The sequence below is a fragment of the Halyomorpha halys genome, unplaced genomic scaffold, assembly GCF_000696795.3.
Source record: "Halyomorpha halys isolate HHAL.00 unplaced genomic scaffold, Hhal_1.1 Scaffold173.1, whole genome shotgun sequence".
Lineage (NCBI taxonomy): Eukaryota > Metazoa > Arthropoda > Insecta > Hemiptera > Pentatomidae > Halyomorpha > Halyomorpha halys.
The window spans coordinates 195,147-201,726 of record NW_027108878.1 but is presented as its reverse complement, the minus strand read 5'-3'; the positions used below and the strand labels follow the sequence as shown (position 1 = coordinate 201,726).

Below are 6,580 nucleotides of genomic sequence, written 5' to 3'. Positions count from 1 at the left end.
ATATATATATATATAAATATATATGCTGAAAAATACCTGAGTATATAAACATGTAACTGGGTCCCTTCCTTTGCCATATGGCATTATAAGGGGTTGGGTTGGGTCCGCTGAAGGCGGGGATTACATTATTGGCCCAGGAGCCGCTGGCCGGGGGGTACAAAGAACGGGGAGGGCCGCTCCACTGGAGGATAAAACATTTTTCTTTCTTTTTATCACTTTATTTTATGAATATTTGAGTTGTTTTTTTTTTGTCCGCTCCCAGAGCATCTTCCTTTTATTATTATTACACGCGATCAATCATCGATCTACAAAAATGTACTATCTATCTTTCAGATTGTGGAATGATCTTTCTATTTTGTTTATTCATCACTATCCTATGTTAGGAAGTCACGTGGTCATTTTTTCTTCTGAAGCCTCAGGTGGTTCTAGGGAATGGATTTAATAAATGCTCTTTAGCGATGATTTTATTTGTGACAACAATACAATCTCTATTTTGGATTCTGAGAGGGATTTTGAATTTCGACTATTACATTTGGTAATAATTATTACAGGATTTATTTGTGATTAATTGGAGCGTTTTTCAAGTAAAAATTTAAGAGCAGTTTTTGAGTCGGTTGTCAATTATTTTAAGTTATGCTTTAAAAAACATTTTATTATTTCGTATTTATGAGATTTCACTTTTTTAAAAATTAAATTTCGTGCTGTTCCTGATGTTCAATGCTTTGAAGATGAAATTTTTACTAATTTTACTTTCGGCAAAGTTACTACGACACTTTTTCTACCAGAAAGAGTTCAGGAATTCTGGAGAAGAATTGTTTTAATTTTTTTTGTTGCTTTCCCCACTCTTTTAAAGTATTTTTAAATTAATACAGATTATGTATCTTGAAATATCTAAACATTAAAGTAATTGACACAAAGTATAACTATCACAAAATATTGATAATGTTACTGCTTGTACTATATTACGCTGGAGATTTTAAGTCGTGCCCATTTCATACCAAGCAATACTCCACCATACCAACTAGATAAGGGACTCTAAAAGCATTTTACTACCACCAGCTGATATTAAATAAAAAAATGCCTGGAAGTTGCAAAGTTGAAACTTTCTCCCTCATATTCAATAATGATGGCACTTCCTGCCTTTTATTTGATGTGTGCGATACGTAGAATTCTTGTTAGGAGGTACGATTCATAATTAGTGGATATATGGAAAAGCCTGGCAGTGATTGTAGGAAGGCATTAAACCAGATAAAACGTATGGTTATGTATCGAGATGAGTAGAGAAAGGGGTGGAGAGGGGTGAAGAGCATTAACTCCCGAAAATGTATTGAGGACTTGATGCTATGTAACTCATTAATTTTTAATTTTCGAGGGCAGTTGTTGAAAAATTTGGTTTTTCCCTTCCTCATATTTCTCTTCTTGAAACTGAGAACTAATAATTCTACTTTTGGTGAAACAAGTTTGAAGTTTCTTGTTAAAAAAAAAATATTTTAACAGAGTTGAAATCACTTATTCAAGAGTTCCCAGAAATTTTAAAAGTTAAAAAAAAACATATCCTTGTTAAATATTTTTTCCTGTATCTCTCTCTCATTTTTTTCTCTTTCAGCTACCAAGCAAATTCACTTAATAGCCAATAATTGTTCCAATAAATTACTCTGCTAGATTAGTTCAGCAAGTGTGCTCGTTAGTTTACACGAGTATTTTATGTATCTGTAAACAGAGTTTAAATATTCATATATCCCTCCTGACAGAAAATTTATGAATTTCACAGGTTAAGTACCTTGGCTTGGCATAAGTTTGGCAATATAAAGAATTACTTAATTACTCATTCTGTTTAACTGAAAATCGATTTTAAACGAATGAAAAGGTATATTGGATTTTAGATTCCGCATTAAATTTAAAGTTGAAGGAGCTAATGTGACCTAAACATTCTCAAATCTGGAATAAGGCCAAGGATTTAAATGAGATTGTCCCGTTTCTAGTTTTTACTCAGGGGTGAGAACTAGGTCTTTTTCAGAGAATAATAATGGCATTCTTTTTCATGAGGCCTTGATTTCACCATTATGATTATTACTCACTATTAAACATTTTTTTTCTTAGTTGTTAGACTTGAAAAAAAACCTTTATAATTCACTGTTATTCTTATAATTTAAAGGCTATTAAAAACAATTTCTTACTATTATAGAATTTCTGTAGTTTCTTCCATAATCATAGAGTTTATAAAATCATGTTATGTTATTAAAAAGTAATTTCATTTTATCTACATTTTTATTTTCTTTAGTTTCCCTTCATTAATATTTTGAATCGTGTATTTTAAAATATTTAATATAAATATTTTTCCGGCTTCTAGCATTTTTTCCTTTTTTGATATATAAAATTCAATTCTTTCCAGGTTCTATTAACAAGTCAACAAACATGTATAATTACTCATGTGCCTTTATAAAAATTTGTATGTGTGTGTTTAGTAGATTCATACTTAGTGCCATTGTTTCTAAGTAATTTTTTAAAAAAAACTAAGGAAATCACCTTTATTATGTCTATTTCAGGGTTCATAGATCATAATATATCTTTTTTAAAATATTTATATTCCATCGACTTGAAGTAGTATGACATATATTGTAGGGGTCAATTTAAAAATAAATGTACCTAGAGTGTATTTATTTGTAATTATGCGCGCCAAAACTGAATGTGATAAAATATACTTCTAACCTTTTACCTCTAATAAAGGCCAACCGAATTGGTTGATTGATTTTTAATAGTTTTTTTAGCTATCGCATATTAAATAAAATAATGAAGTTATTTAATAGCGTATTTATTTTATCAATATTTAACTTTTAAAATTGCATTTCTTTAATTTGTTCGACACCTTTATGTTCTTCAAGTAGAATTGGTATAGTAGAGGTTCTTACGCTGGTTACAATCCTATTCTGTAGAGATCTTAAAGATCTTAATTCATTGGATGTGTACACCGCGAAATAAAATAAACTTTGAAGTCCGAAATGAATTGGATCTGCTGCCCTGATACTCATAGATATCTATTTCCATGCGGTTTAATTACGCCTTTAATACAGCTTTTATTTCTTCTTGAATTTTATTTATTCTAGACATTTTAAAACCCAGAAACCTAAACTAGTTTTTATATTGACCTAAATATGTGAACCGAAATTGAAGTAGTAAAAAACAAAAGTAAATGGGATATATGAACCCCAAGTAGCTCATTGGTAAATGTACTGGTCTAAAAGTCAGAGAGAGTGAATTGACATTATTTTTGTCTTAGAAATGGTCCAGTTGTAATTTCACTGACTATTTACATACACAATTGAAAAGAGGGTAGGGAGTGAGGGCAACAACTTTCGCCTTTTCTAGACTAACAGGCGCTTCATTTCCTTTCTTCTGCTGAAATTGTTTTCTCTATAACTTTTCCTTTTTTCTCTACCATAAACTGTTCTAGTGAGCAATTTTCTCGGTCCACAGTCATTTTTATTAATGTTTAGAGGAACATTATGAAAACGTATATTACCATTAAAATTATGATTTAGGAACCGGTTTTCGTACCTATATATAATTACAGATTTTTTCAAATGAGCAAATAATTCTGATTTTTTTTTTTAACTGGAGAAAATGCTTGAAATAATATGTAATATTACCTACCTTATATCATTATATTATAATATATTATTGATACATGTTGATAATGTAATATATTATTATATTTTCTTATCGTAGATAAATAGATATGATAGATTGGGACAATATCATAAATAAAAAGATCCAAGCATTACTAAAATTAGCAAATGATTTTTCTACTGCGGACATTCCTTCCTCGACATTTCGATGTGAGGAAATTCTGTTTTTATGATGAACAATTGTCATCTCTCACTTAAATCTATCATATGTGAAGAAAAATAAATTCTTCTGATAATGGACAAAAATATATTTTGTAAAGATCTAAAACAAAATTGTGTTAGACGCAGTATATCTTGAAAGTGCGAAAAGAAGGCTTGAAGCTGTCATTCAATCAACGGTAGATAATATCCACAATTGATTTTAAATCTATAATTTCGATATTTACTTTAAAATTTTAAAATTGTTATTTATTCTTAAAATTATAATTTTTAAAGAAGTATCTCTAACTAATTTTTAGATGTAAACAAGTCAATTTATTAAATCTATTAGTTTGCTAGCTTTGGCCGATAGTATAGGAAACGTTTCAGGAAGCAGTCGGTAAATGACTGTATTAATTATTACGGAGTTACTGGCCTTCATTCCCTGAATAACAGTAGCTAAATAAATAATTGTTTCATGTTGCCCGACACGAGTCGACCTTATTATCGGGCTTAGTTTCATTTTCTCCTACGTCCTCTTGAACTCTAATAAATAGCTCTTGTTAATTTCTCATTTTCAATAAATTATACAATGTCTTGCAAATTACATTTTTCAATGTGTTTTATATAGTACACTTATGATTATTTATGATTTAGTGATGTTAATGTTTTTCTCTCTATTTATATGAGAAAAATAAAATAACAGTAGAGACTATTTACTTTCACTTACCGCCGACTATACTATAGAATATATAGTAAGTAGGGCAGCTGATGAGGAGACACTCTGGAGAAATCAAGGCGAGATTGAAGAAGGCATTCGGAGGAGGACGGTGGACCCCAGAGGAGGACATATTTATAATAATTAGGGTGACGAAGAAACCGAGACAGTCTGATGGGCAGTATGCGGCGGAACTTCTGCCACGCTACAACAGAATTGCCGATAAACTCAGGGAAATTATGGAGACAATTCAGATACAGGGATGGATGCAATTCCTATCTAATATACTAAAGATTCAGTTGGCAAAAGAGCTGGGGAAGAAGGAGGGAATGCCGAGAGAACGCTCCTTCGTAGAGTGTGCTTAGGAACTAATAGACTCAAGCGCCCGAGAACAGGAATCAAGAATGGACATAGAAAAACCCGGCTGGAGGAAAGTTAGTCACAATTGCCCAAGGAATAATTCAGTCCCTTAGAGGAGAAGAAGGCATCGGGAAAGTGCAAAAGAGAGGATAAGAAACCCAGAGAGAAGAATGGGCCAAATAAAACCAAGAAGCAGGGGGCGCCGTGAGGACCGAAAATGCCATGAGTGCGGAAAGATAGGGCACTTGATGGCACAGTGCTTCCGTACCCTATGTTTAAAATGTGGAATAAAGGGACATATAGCAAGATAACGTCCATATATGTTTCAACGACAAAAATCGAACCAGGTAGAACCGATGGAGGTGAATGACATATGAGGAAGAGAAGGATATCTCCGAAGTCAAAACGATCTGCAAGTGAAAACACCGACCCGTCTGAGGCCTCAGAGCTTGAAGCAGAAGATAACGGTTCGAAATTCATGACAGACAACAGAACAGGAGGAACATGTGGAGATGGCTGGCAGGACGAAGGAAGAGATCTAAAGTGCGTATCCGCGGGGGGAGAGGAGAGGGGAGATAAGCTACAGCGTCAGAGGAGAGCACGGCGGTCTTCCTATCCTACGAGCGAGAGGAGGCGTGAGATGCTTGGTGGACACAGGGAGTTCCAATACCGTTGCATGCAGAGAGGCTCTGGAGAAGATGAATGGCGGAAAGAAGGCGCTCCAGGTCCAGGAGTGTCAATGCCAGTTAATCACCCTAGGGGGGCCTGGAGAGTAGAGAGGGAAATGGAAATTAAATTAAATAAATAGGTGGCTAAGGGGAAGCATCTAATTGGTATATGTAGTAGGAAAGATGTCCCGAGACTGCCAAATGATTATTGGGTATGACCTGCTAGGGAAAGATGAATATGGTACCACCAAATTCAGATCCACTCAAAAGACCAGCATAAAGCGAAGTTTACTTTCTAGAGAGGCCACTACGAATTTACGAGTATGCCTTTCGGCCTGAAGAATGATAACATTCCACCGTAATGTTCCAAAGGCTCGTGGACGAGTTTCTGAGGAGATTGGATGAATCCGTCTACCAAATTTATATGGATGACCTGCTGGTATTTAGTAAGTCCGAGTTGGAACACGTCCAACATTTGAGGAGTGTATTCCAACCGATGAGGGAGTTTGGCTTAAAGCTTTCACGGGAGAAGTCGGTAATGGGTCAAAGACAAATAACTTTTCTTGGGCGTAAAAAGAGTAGGACCAGTACATATTGAACTGCTGAAAATCCTTATTACAACTTCATAGAGACTGTACAGAATGTAATTTTTTTTTCTAGTTGTTTTTGTTTTTTTGCCGTTGCATGTGTCGAGTCGAGGAAATTTCTTATAAGTGTTGATTGCGAGAAATAATTATTTTTTGCATAATCAGAAGAAATAGTTGACTGTGGATGACTTATAAGTTGAGAGCTAGAAATTCTGGCCGAAACGTTGGCACTATTAAATAAATTATTTCATCTTATTTGTGTTATATTTTGACCGCATCTCCCCTCTCCAACAATCTTCTCGTATTTCTTGTATGAATTTGTTTATGTTAGTCGTTTTATAGAGGTTGTATAAATTTTTTTTTTCTGTTCCCTGTTTTGTTTTTGTATTTATATCATTATATTATAATATATTATTGATACAT

The 6,580-nt window shown here is 33.6% G+C and overlaps 1 protein-coding gene across 4 annotated transcripts in view; it reads left to right on the top strand.

Annotated features, from left to right (window-relative positions):
• LOC106679050 (uncharacterized) overlaps positions 1–6,580 on the top strand; it is a 180,983-nt gene that overhangs the window by 162,397 nt on the left and 12,006 nt on the right. The window lies entirely within an intron of this gene.